This window comes from Cheilinus undulatus, linkage group 14 (genome assembly GCF_018320785.1).
Source record: "Cheilinus undulatus linkage group 14, ASM1832078v1, whole genome shotgun sequence".
Taxonomy (NCBI): Eukaryota; Metazoa; Chordata; class Actinopteri; order Labriformes; family Labridae; genus Cheilinus; species Cheilinus undulatus.
The window spans coordinates 9,016,147-9,028,316 of record NC_054878.1 but is presented as its reverse complement, the minus strand read 5'-3'; the positions used below and the strand labels follow the sequence as shown (position 1 = coordinate 9,028,316).

Sequence of the window (12,170 nt, the reverse complement as noted above, 5' to 3'; positions counted from 1 at the left end):
AATTATTTAAAGAGTCTATTTTGTATCAGTATGAAAAAGAAATATCTTGAGATTTTGGCTTAGCCTTGGCTAAGCCTTAGCCTTGGCTTTGCCTTGGGCAAAAAAAAAAGACAAAAACCACTGATCTAGACCTTTGCACTCAAGCTGCAAACCACCTCAGTGCCTGCTGGATGTACTGCATCAGTTTCTATAGAACCATTTTAGTGTACATATGAAAGTGTTCTCAGTCTGTCTCACATTATTTTAGGAACTACAGAATAACTTAAGGGTATCTGGGGGGTTTATGTCAGTAATAGGTTGCAGTATGTAGATTTTAGTTATTACAGTGTATGTTATTGGAAGTCTAGGCCCCTACTTCTATGCCATGGAAGAGGTGTATCAAGTCACAAATGAATATCTTAGGACAAACTCTCATTGAATATATCTGTATTTTTAATGATTTTGTGAATAAACTGAATCTGAAGCTCTCAGTGAGGAAACAGAGACATAATTTTATCCTTATCTACACACAATTACACTTTTCCCTATATGTTACCTGCTTGTTTAGGTGTTAACAACTGCTGCATGATCACAAGTGACACGTGGATGGTTGTTACTAGGAAAGCATTATTTCTAAAGCATCAGCTTTTGTTTATTTATCATAGCTGACATGAATGCTTTAAAAAATGTAACTGACATTGTAATCTAATATTGTTTACTGCACAGTCGTGCACTGGCAAAAGTAATGCAAGAAGAATACCTATAAAGCTGTGCTGAAGGATGCATGTGGAGACTAGCATGTAGATGTTCATGGTAAATGCTCTTAAAGTCCTATATCATCTTTGCATTAATAAAAAAAACACTAGAGTTAAGGAAAGTTGGTTTTAAGGAGTCATATCAGCAAAACGTAATTGCTGAACTGTGACCAAATACAAACATTTTTCTAATAAAAGTCAAATATGAACTATGCAGCCATCTTTTAGTGCTGTTAATCGCCATCTGCCACATGTAAGACACAGATACTGAACATCACAGCTGAGCAGAAATCATTTCGTCGATCAAACAACAATCCTGAATCCATAATTCAAAGTGACGTCTGTTCTGTTTACTGTTAAAACACCAACAGATGACACATAATAAATTACCACATCTTAGCAAATCCAAACAAAGAAAGCATTCCTTTTTTTCAGTAATGCAGAAAATGTGCTCATGAGTGCAAAACTGAAGGTCTCACTGAGGCGCAGCAGGCTTCATCAGCAGATCAGCACATTAAGAGCTTTAATTGCAGCGGGGAGAGTTAAACTTCCTCCTGAGGAAGGGTTTGAAGCCTCAGCTGCAGCCTTGATCTGCAGAATAAAAACAGCCCCGGACTGTCAGAGGCCTCGCTTAGTCATGCCTGAGAGAAAGACTCGAGGAGGATGAGGATTCCTGTCATTTCTACCTCTCGGCTGCCGCATGAACAGCGGGGGGAATTGAAGCAATTTATCAAAGTGCCGGGCAGCTGCTGAAGAGCCCGCTGTTTGAAGGAGAGCCAAGTTGGTCAGGACATTTACACACAATCGAGTGTGGGGATGCATGATGAAACGGAAAAATGGAAGAATGGCTTTATGTCTGCATCGGTTGGTTTCAGGAATTTTATGACAGATATTTGAAAAGACTGATCTCTGCACACCATATAGTCTTTAATTCATCCAAACTAAACACCACTGCACAGCTTCAGAGCTTTTAAAGCCAGATGTTTTGGTCTTTTGAGGTCTGCTGCAGGATTTCTCATCTGGTTTCTCCTCGCAATCCATTTGGCAGAAATGTTTCCATGGAGGACCTCAGATAAGAAAAATATTTAGACGTAATAAAGCATTTTTGTGGTTCAGTTACAAACCACTTTCGAATGATACATAACATAAAAAAGGACACTGTAGTTTAAGTATTCTGGGGTTTTAAAGGGGTATAGAATAAATGTCATTTCTCCAGTAGCCTGCAGCTGTATAAAGGCTGCAATTTACTAATGGGAAGCAACATATATCCTCAAAATATTCACCAGAAGTACAGATATTTGAAACTTTAAGTCTAGCAGCTCTAGGAAAGAATCTCTAAAGATTTACCAGAAACAGACATTTCATTGCCAAATCATCTCTTACTATTGCAGAGCAAAACTGATGCTGATTGGCCAACACTTTTAGGTTAGAACTTTTGCATTAATGCATGAATTTAGCATTTTAAAAAGCTAAGTGGATCAAAAGCAATGATTATGTTACAAAATGTGAGCCCATCATAGAGGTTCAGCAGTAACTCCTGTATTATTGTGAGGTGTTTGTCAGTGAATTTAAAGGCATCTTATTACTGTTTAAGACTGCTCAGGCCACATGTGACTCTTTCATTGGTTGTTGCTCTTTAAAGTCCTACTAGGGGCAACATAGTCTGCAGAAATGACTCCTTAGAAGTGCATCAATCTATTATGTCCATCCACCACTTTGTTAATCAACCAATCGTAAATTATCTTGCTCTGTTTGCTGATCTGCATCTTTTTAATCTCCAAATCAATACCATTTGAGCTTATCAGTACAGACAATGACTGTCATGGGCCATATAACAAAATGTTAGATCTCTAGTGAAGTCACATCATTAAGACAAATCACCAGCAGTAATACAGGTGAATAAATTCACATTTGATTAAAAACAAATCTTAACTGTGTTTAGTCAACAATTGTAAGGTTAAAAAAATACAAAGAAATCAGTCAAAAAGGCCCTGCTTATTCAAAACAGAATCACATCAGCATTGGGTAAACAACATGGAGTTCATTTGCAGAATGTGGCTAATGTTAGCAGTGTTAGCCACGCCACCCTTTGTTCCTCTGTGCAGGTTAACGTCCACATTCCTGCACTGCTGTCGCTAATTGCTTGAGTAATACATGAATATAACCTGGCACAGTTATCCACATTTCTAAATTAAAATAGTGCAGAACAACGCTGTTCCTAGACGATGCTATCAGTGCTATCAGTCCATCGTTGTTTACGTCTGGCTAAAGAGGACTGTACCAGCGTGGCAATAACCATAAACCAGAGAGGCGGACAGCTGTGTTAGAGTCTAGACAGAGCTTTTGACCCAAAACAGTATGACTGAGGTTAACTGACTAGTAATTCTGATGCTCAAAAAGACAAATCTGCTGCTGCTGCAAGGCAGTCAACCTCTTAAAGCATCCCAGGTTAGATCTGTCTAACTTTGTGCGGTTAGTTAAAATGATTAAGAATAAATGCTAGTTAGCTGGCTAAACAATTATGATGTGTTTAATGTTAGCTCTGTAAAATGACTATCAGGTAAATGTAAATTAAATGCCATTATAGTGTGTTCAATCAGGAGAAGAATGTTAAGGTTTTGGCAACAAACCAATAAATTCAGTTTTTAGGATAAAGGATCGGGTTGGTCAAACTTAATGATACTGATTCTCTTATTGATAATCCTTACTGATCTGAGTCCTTACCAGCACCACTATTCATATTAGGGGTTGACAGATTATCGGCCTAGTGGATTATTGAGGCTGATATTTGGTATTTTGCCAATTATCTGCTACGGCGCTTTATTTTACTGATAATTGATAAAATCAGTTAATCAAAAGGAGCTACTATAGTTTGTCAGCAAAGCGTGTCTTTCCACTGACTTTATTTTCACCCTCGACAATCTCAACAAATGTCCTGTGTATAACACTATTGGATTGGCGAGATGTCACATGCTGACACACAATTAAGCCTTAGCGCCACTGACACAGTAAGTGTAAGCTACCACTTCCTGTTTTCCTGCTGCTGTGTTGCTCTGTACCAATTCTGATGCAGATACAGTAGATCTAGTGCTCAATTGTTTATTCTTTATGATTTTTTTGATCATGCAATTTCATGTTTGCCACATTAAGCCAGTGTTAAATAAATAACACCAGCATCAGTTGACCACTTATCTATATGCTTCTGTTGTTTGGTGAAAAGCCAAACAACTACATTTTTGACAGAACTGGTCAAAGCACAGTAAAGCATGAGTTAGAAAGTTACAAATGTCATGATTCCATCAGATAAATCTCTTTTTTGTTGCTGAAAGATCCATCCAAATTACTCGTCATCATAATTGTATTTTGGAAAGTTTCTCGACAAATAATTAATTCTCCTTTTCATGAACACACTGTGACATTTTTTACATCCAACACATATTCATTTTACTGCACTGACCTTAAAGAGAACATAAAAAAACCATCTGTTAGCATCTTTTTTTTCTGTTAGTATTTTTAACTAACTGGACTTGCCACAAAATTGGTTGCACTTTTCATGGACGATCAAATCAGAGATGGAGGATAACTGTTCTGTGGCAGCCAAAGCCAAAGTTAGGGATGTCAGCTACACTAAATTTTGGGTTCATCTGATGCACAATGCTGATAAATGCTTTGATACATGCTTGTGCACCAGTAATATAATGAAAACCTTCCATCACGGAGCCAATAAGACTCAAAAGCAGACTTCATAGGCTGTCATGAATCAGAACTGATTTAAATCTACATCTATCTTTGTTTTCTCAGCAATCTAATGGAATATCCATGGGAAAGTAAGGTATCACTGTCAATAAACAGTTCCCATCCTTAAATGCATGTTGTTTTTAGCAAAAACAGGGATGTTTTTTTATTGCGACTCTTGCAAAAATATATTATTTTAATGTGGCTGAAAGAAAGGCAAAGTTGAGAAATGCTGGTTTAATGTTGAAGACATCTTTCTTGATGTCTATCTATGCATGTGCCTTTTAAAAATCCTGGTCTTACATGTAGTTAATCTCTGTCAAATTGAAAGAACAACGGATGCAACTGGTGCTAGCTTCAACTAACCCTAGATTCACTCTTCAGTGTAAACACACTGACCCCTATCTTTAAAAGATTGCCACAGTCAAAATATAGAAGTGAAGGTGTCAAAGGAGGGCCCACAAACCAATGGGGTGACGTTAAAATAGCTCTGACCACTCTTTTTGCAGGGCCTAGTCAATCTACAATGTAATAGTCTTATTCAGAAAGCATGAATTGCAAATAAGGGGAAAGACAGCACATAAGAATGAGCTGTATATTTCATTTTTCTTACGCTCTCTGTGGGAAAATGAAAGCTACTGTAAAATCATCAGGTGTCAGTGAAACCCTAACCCTCCATTCAATCAGCTGCATGAATCGTCCTCGCAGATCCTCAGTGATTTATTTCACAATCCAATAAAAACGCCGGGTGAGAGGGAGAGGCGGAGTGCAGGAGACCGTCCTTCAATGTCACAAACCACCGAGACGTCGCAATATTTAACCACTGATCGACCAGCTCGCCTCATCCTCGGTGGGCGGGTAGGTAGACCCCCCCCCCCCCCCCGATGATGAGTGGACCCTGAGCGGCACAGAGGAGGAGAAGACCCATCAATGACTGCCTCCCTCCCCGGGGAGCCACTGTTTACTCAGCACAGAGAGCAGCACAATGGACTTTGTGGGCCTCTGTGCCTAATATTGATGTCATACTACTCATCTCCACATTATCCCTGCTATTGATTAGTCTGATCTCAGCCCGCAGCACCGCGGAGCAACAACAAACAGAGCGCTTTTTCTCCTCTCATCCCACCCACTCCCACACACACCGAGAGGAACGCGGCCTCCCAATCCCTACACCCTCCTCTGTTCATGGTTTATCGATTGGACCTGTGTCGATTCTGCTGCGATACTAAAGTCCTGAAGTGCACAATCACACAGGATGAGTAGAAGCTTTTTATCCCTCGTGGCTAGATTGGTTTTGCAGCAAAGCGGTCATTAAGAAAACAGCAGCAGCTTTCACTTCACATTGTGAGCCAAAGCAGGGCTCATCTTTATTGCTATGCTACTAGTAGGGCTGGAAAATATGGACCAAAAGTCATATCTACATATTATTTTCTCTAAAGAAAGAAAAAAATGGATGTCACAATAATATCTGATACCATTCTAGCAAAATCAATGCCTGTCTGACACCATGGCTAAGTAAAACGAAGTCAAAGACACCCAACAGGGGGGCATTTTTTGTTTGAAAGTCTAAAAACTGCAGCCAAACATTTATAAAATGTCTAAAGTCTACAAAAACATTATCAACATTTTCATATATTAAGCTTGTTGTTCTGAAACTTGATCAAACTTTCATCATTTTAGTGATCCTTGGTATCAAAAATACAGGAAGTTGATTATTTTCAGTCACATTTTTACCGCAAAGAGAGAGAGCACTGCCGAAATTGCACATATACTGTATGTTGGCAACATTGGGAAAGGTGGGTGGAAGTGGTGGAAGTTAGAATTTTCCACCTCATTTGTGAAGTTAAATAGTGTGAAGGAGTTTGCCTACTTTTTTTTAATCCTAAAAAAGAAAACATATTGCACAATTTTTGGTTGACTAGGACCTAGGATGGGTATCAATGTTTGATTTTTTAGCCTAATGTAGGCAGGGCTGGACAGTTTCTGGGTTGTCCATCCATCCATTAACCCCCCTTGAGCCAACTGTATCATATTTAAAACATGATTTTGTTAGGCCTCTGTCCAATCAACATGATCAATATTTTCCTTACAAATCTGTTTGTATACAATATAATAAATGATCAAAATGCCCTCCAGTGGTTTATCAATTACCAGAAATGCTTAATGCATCAAATGTGATATGAAAAAGTCCTCCAACATTTTCAAGAGTAACCTGGATGCAGCCGAGGACCTCCACTTCGTACTGGAAGTTGGAAAATCGCCACCATATCTCGTCTTCTAATACTGGGAAATCACGTGAACTGAACGTCTTCTTCGTTGTTTTCTCCGTGTGTCACTGCCATATTAATAGAGGCAAGTCCACCACATAAGGAAATACAAGTTTTTGGGTTAACAAGCACAGCAATAACATTACATTAATTTTAATGAATCGATTTATGATCCAAATTCATGATCTCTGAGCACAGAGATTGGCTGGCTGGCTGGACGTCAACGTTGCCACCATGTTGCCAGAGGAAAGCCTGCTACGTCATTCAATACAGCAGACAGGGATTGTGCAAGTTTTTTTGGAATAAAAGCTCAAATGACGAGATTTCATGAATTTTAACAAATCATTTATAATAAATAATAAATATTAAAATGATAACTGATATTGAACCATAAAAGCAGAATCTGCTTTCTTGTACTTTCTAAGTTAAACTAAAAGATGTACTCCATGATTTAAAATAAAATATTTTTATATATAATACAGTTTCATATATGTAAAGATATTTTTTATTTTGTGTTTATATATTTATATACACATATTGATCTGATCGTTTGAGCTTTTTATTCCAAAAACTTGCAAAATCCTTGTCTACTGCATTAAATGACATAGCAGATTTGCCTCTGGCAACATGGCGGCGACATCAGCGTCCGGCCAGCCAGCCAATCTCCCATCACATATTATGTCTGTGCAAAGTGATACTTGAATCTCGCTCATAAATTGATTTTTTTCAAATTAATGTAATTTAATCGCTGTGCTTGTTAGTCTGAAAAGTCACGCATTTTTCGTCTACTTGTATTTCCTTATGTGGCGGACTTGCCTCTATTAATATAGCGGCAACAACAAAGAAGATGTTCAGTTCAAGTGACTTCTGGTCTTAGAAGACGAGATATAGGGGGGCTTCTCTGACTTCAGGTATGAAGTGGAGGTTCTCAGCTGCATTCAGGTCCGTCTCAACATCTTGGCATTATTTTTCTTCACTGTGCTTCGCTGCTCTACCTTAGACAGTTAGCTACATTGCTCAACACTGCCATCATGGTCACAAGTGGTATTGCAACTTTTGGCCTGTATATGTAAGCTTAAGGAGGACGTGCAGAAATATGGACAAAATGAGTGTAGATTATGGACAGAAAGCTCCTTCTGTATTCATATGCACTTCAAATCTAGAGCATAAATGCAACTTCAGACAGTGTGCATGGTTTTGCATGCATGTTTTGATAATAAACAATAAATTGCCAAATACCAGGTGTTCAGGATTTCTACCAAAATATCATTAATTAAATTAAATAAATTAGAACCTATCATTTATTCCCCAAATCAACATAAACTACATGCATTGAAATGATTGTCATACACTATTAAAAATGTATAAATATAAGTTTAAAAGTGGATATATTTTCCAGCCCTAGCTACCCTATGAAAGCTGATATACTGACAGTGTCAGATATAGAGACGTTTCTGTAATCTGAGTGTGTTTGAAGATGCTAACAGCTAACAAATCCCTCACAGAGCATGCTCTGCTGCCAGCAGCCTGACTTTACAGTAAGTGGAAAATGTGAATCACACACTGTAACGCTCAGAAATCAGTGGAAATGTAGGCTGCGCCCACTACCCCTCATTGTTTCCACACAGGAAAATGTACCGGGGTTTAACATATTCATCGAATCAGACTGTATCACATCCCTCAGTGCTGAATATCTGCCTTCCCCGAGGAGAAAGAAGTGGGAAGAATAACATTTGAATCTGGTGCATGATGAGTAACTGCACAGCATTTGGTGAAAGCACCGCTTGCTTTATGCAGATTTTTTCGGCCATGTGGTCTAGATCATGCAGCAAAATTAAGGAGCAATATGTGCAAAACCCAAAGTAACTTCGGCTGAAAATCTATTACCCTGAAAAAAGTGCAAATGGAAAGTTGATTAACCAGAGGAGTAGGATGCCTTTTTTTAAACAGCTGGTTTGTTGCTCTCCTCAAAGCCTCCAAACTCCACTGACATAATAAGCAAGTCTGCCTCATAAAACTAGAGCTGCAGGTCAACCGCTTCCTCTATTAGCTTGTTTCTATTTTCTGTGATACACAAACAAAAGTGAAATAGAACAAACTAAACAAACCAAAAGAGGCAGCAGTAGACAGGTGACTCAACTGTTCTGCAAGATACAATACAGTTTTGTCACTGGAGTCTGGGACTAGAAAGCAATAAAACTTCTGGTTGTGGTTTCAAAAAAGCATCTTAATCTTTAACATAATGGTAAATCTCTGCAGGGATTTTTTCTGTAATGTCACAGGAAATCAAAGTATTAATCTGAACAAACTGGATTTTTAAAGCACATGTAAATTCAGCTGAAATAACACTGAAATAAATGCATGAAAGTTGGACTAACATACCTAGAGAGTGTGGTTGGAGATCGATTTATTCTTGCATGTATTCACCTCAGTCGAACCCAAACTGGCCTCAGCGTTTTGCTCATCTCCTCAGTCTCATCACCGGGTTTAGACCTGGAAGTCAAACAGCAAACATGCTAACCACTGCTAAAATGCATTGTCATTCAAGGATATACCACCATGGACATGAGATTGTATAAAACATCACAGTATGTCTTCACAACTCACCTTAATCACATTTGTCCTAAAAAACGAGCCATATTTCATGTTTCCTGTGTCACATTTACATCATACTTTGATAAACTGTCAGCACAAAATCAAACTTTACTCTTTTACTTCTTGTCTTTAAGATGGATGGCAACCAGCATTATCTATCCCATTGCTCCATAAAACACCTGAGCAACACAGGCTTCTTGCTCCAACTTCTTTCATTCCCAAGCATACGAACACGACCCTTGCTTCCTACTTTTGGGTACTGACCCATCATGTAGAGACAAACATCCTGGCATGCTCACACCTATGTGCAATTTAGAGTCTACAAAAAAGCTAACAAGCATGTCTCTGGACTGTGGAAGGAAACCGGAGAGAACCCATGGGAGAACATGCAAACTCTAACAGGAAAGCGCTGATCAAGATTGGAACCAGGAACCTTCTTGCTGTCAGGATACATTGCTTACCCCTTATACCAAAAGTAGAGTATGTATGAAACACACAAACAATATAGAGTTGTTCATGTTTTCCCCTTTTAACAACCAGTTTGTTGCTGGAGGAGGCCGAACTGGAAGAAGGCCAAATAGAAACAGTCTAAAAGAGGTCATATCACTGCTTAGCGCAGAGGAGTTGGACATACTGTGCAGAACTTTTAGGTATGTTCAGGCCAAAAATTGAGGCTGAAGTAAATCACAGAGTTGGTGAGTAAGCTCCCTGAGGGCCCCATAGGGGGGAGAGGAGGTTTGACATAACCTCAGTCGTGCTCTGGATGTCCTTGTGCATAACCAGGGGCATGGGAAAACCACATATTTCAACACCTTTAGGGTTGCGTACGGGGTGGTTGTGGCGAGTAAGCACGGCCTGGAGCAGAATTTCCCAAACTTTTTTTTTCTGGTGAACCACTTTTTACAAGGTACAGGCCATTGCGACCCAACAACTTCTTATGTGATGACTTATTAAGCCTTCTGCGCCTTCCTCTGCTGATGGCTGGTGCTAGCTTGGATAATATTGATTTCAGACTCAATCTGGTCATGATCTGGTGTTTTCTGCTTTACAAGCCTGGAAGAGGCCACTTCACCTCCCCCACATAGGCTTTCTGTGCACGCTTGACCCCCTAGGCCCTCAGTGGCAGTTGGTCTGGAACAATATGTTCAATGCATCAATGACTGTGACATTGGCTTTTTTTGCCATCCTGAGGCCGGTAGAGGCTTGTGTTATTTTGGTGCAGAGAGTGAGTGTTGTAGGGTGGAGGCAGTATAATGGGACATAAATGCCCCATTATACTGTAGTAAAAGATTGTGACAATTCATTTGGAGACCCAAGATAAATCCCAACTGTGGATCCCGACCCAGACTTTGGGAATGAGTAGCCTAGAGTACCGTCTGGTTGTGCTGTGGGTGTCCAAAGTGCCTGAAAAGTGCCGGTGGGTCACCAGGGGTGAAAAGACCTGGACAAAAGAAATGCTGTTGAGCTTGACCTTTGCTCCCAAGCCAAAGATGCATGTGTCGACATGTGTTGAGCTTGACTCTAGCCGCCCCCCCATCTTCAGCCACATCAAGCCCCGTGATGGATCCTTAGCGGCCTACACGCCTAAAACTGCTTTATGCATTATAGCCTGCAGCATGATGCTGGGCCAACCTGAAGTAACATTGTTGGGTCATAATAAAATCATTTTCAGTGTGCAGAGGATTATTTCTCTCTTATAGCAACCAACATTGTTTGGCCTCAAAATGCCTCCTCAAAAACCAATGTGTGATGTCACCGAGATTACATCCTTGTTTGATACAACCTATGGTGTGTCTGAAATCACATCCTGCCCACTACATAGTGCAATATCAAGGCAAAAGGCTGTTTTGTAGTACTGTCCAAGATCTGAATAGGCATACTTATATCCTATATATTGCACTCATTGTATCCCACAATGCTTTATGAGCAACTGATGGTCACTATCTCAGCAGTATGCACCATCATGCATTGTGCGTCAAAGCTTTAACTTGTGAAAAGTGATGTAGAACTGCTCTCATACATGACAGAAAGATGCTCTCTATGTAAAGAAGAAGGGATTTGGACACAACAGCGTGAGTGAGAGAGGATGCTCTACTTTCATCGTCTAATGATATCTGGGCTCTGCGTCTACATGACGCTGCAGCAGAGTCCAGGTACAAGCAGCGGTGGCACCTTTCACTGTGTGACAGGAACACAGAGCTCCCGGCTCTTCCTGTGCTCGGCTGGCCTTCAGCCTGGACTCGTGTTGTCTTTCAGCCTCTCCTCTCACACAGCGTCTTAGCCTTTCTAAGGTTTCCCGTGCAGCAAGGTGTAGTAGGAGGATAATTTGTCCTGTGATGTCTGGCAGGTTACAGTATCTCCCTGAGCTAAAAATACACCCTCTGTGTGTGAGGAGGGAAGCCCGCTGAGGGCCGGCGGAGGTTTACTACCGGTTTATTGATGACGGAAAAACAAATTAGAGCCATCTCTGAGCGGCCGAGGAAACAGCAAACCCAAAGGATGCCAGTGGAGCTTGACGGCTCCGCTGGAGAATTCCTCGAGTGGTTTTCTCTTTCACATTCATCGAGCTGTAATCTGAGGTCTCTTTAGTGAACATATCAGAGTGTGATCTTTCAGTAGTACACAATAGGGCTGAGGTAAATAGACCAAAATATCTGAGTTCTTTTTTAGCTTAATGGCAATATACTAAAAATATTTCAATTCTTTTCTGTGCAGAAGTAAAATAATGGTTGTTTCAATACACAAATTATAAAGTTGAATGTGATTTCACTAAAAGTCTAACCAACCTGAAACCTGTTTGATACTATGGCATAAAAAAATAGAACTGCTTGACACCCAA

The 12,170-nt window shown here is 39.9% G+C and overlaps 1 protein-coding gene across 2 annotated transcripts in view; it reads right to left on the bottom strand.

Moving 5' to 3' along the window:
* The window catches only part of bach2b (BTB and CNC homology 1, basic leucine zipper transcription factor 2b), a 192,751-nt gene that overhangs the window by 112,793 nt on the left and 67,788 nt on the right, over positions 1-12,170 (bottom strand). Inside the window, exon 2 of one of the 2 annotated variants that reach the window (XM_041804601.1) lies at positions 9,119-9,229. The exons of the other annotated variant lie outside the window; for it this stretch is intronic. The gene's annotated coding sequence lies outside the window, so the exon portion shown is untranslated. The remainder of the gene's footprint in view (positions 1-9,118; positions 9,230-12,170) is intronic. 2 annotated transcript variants of the gene reach the window in all.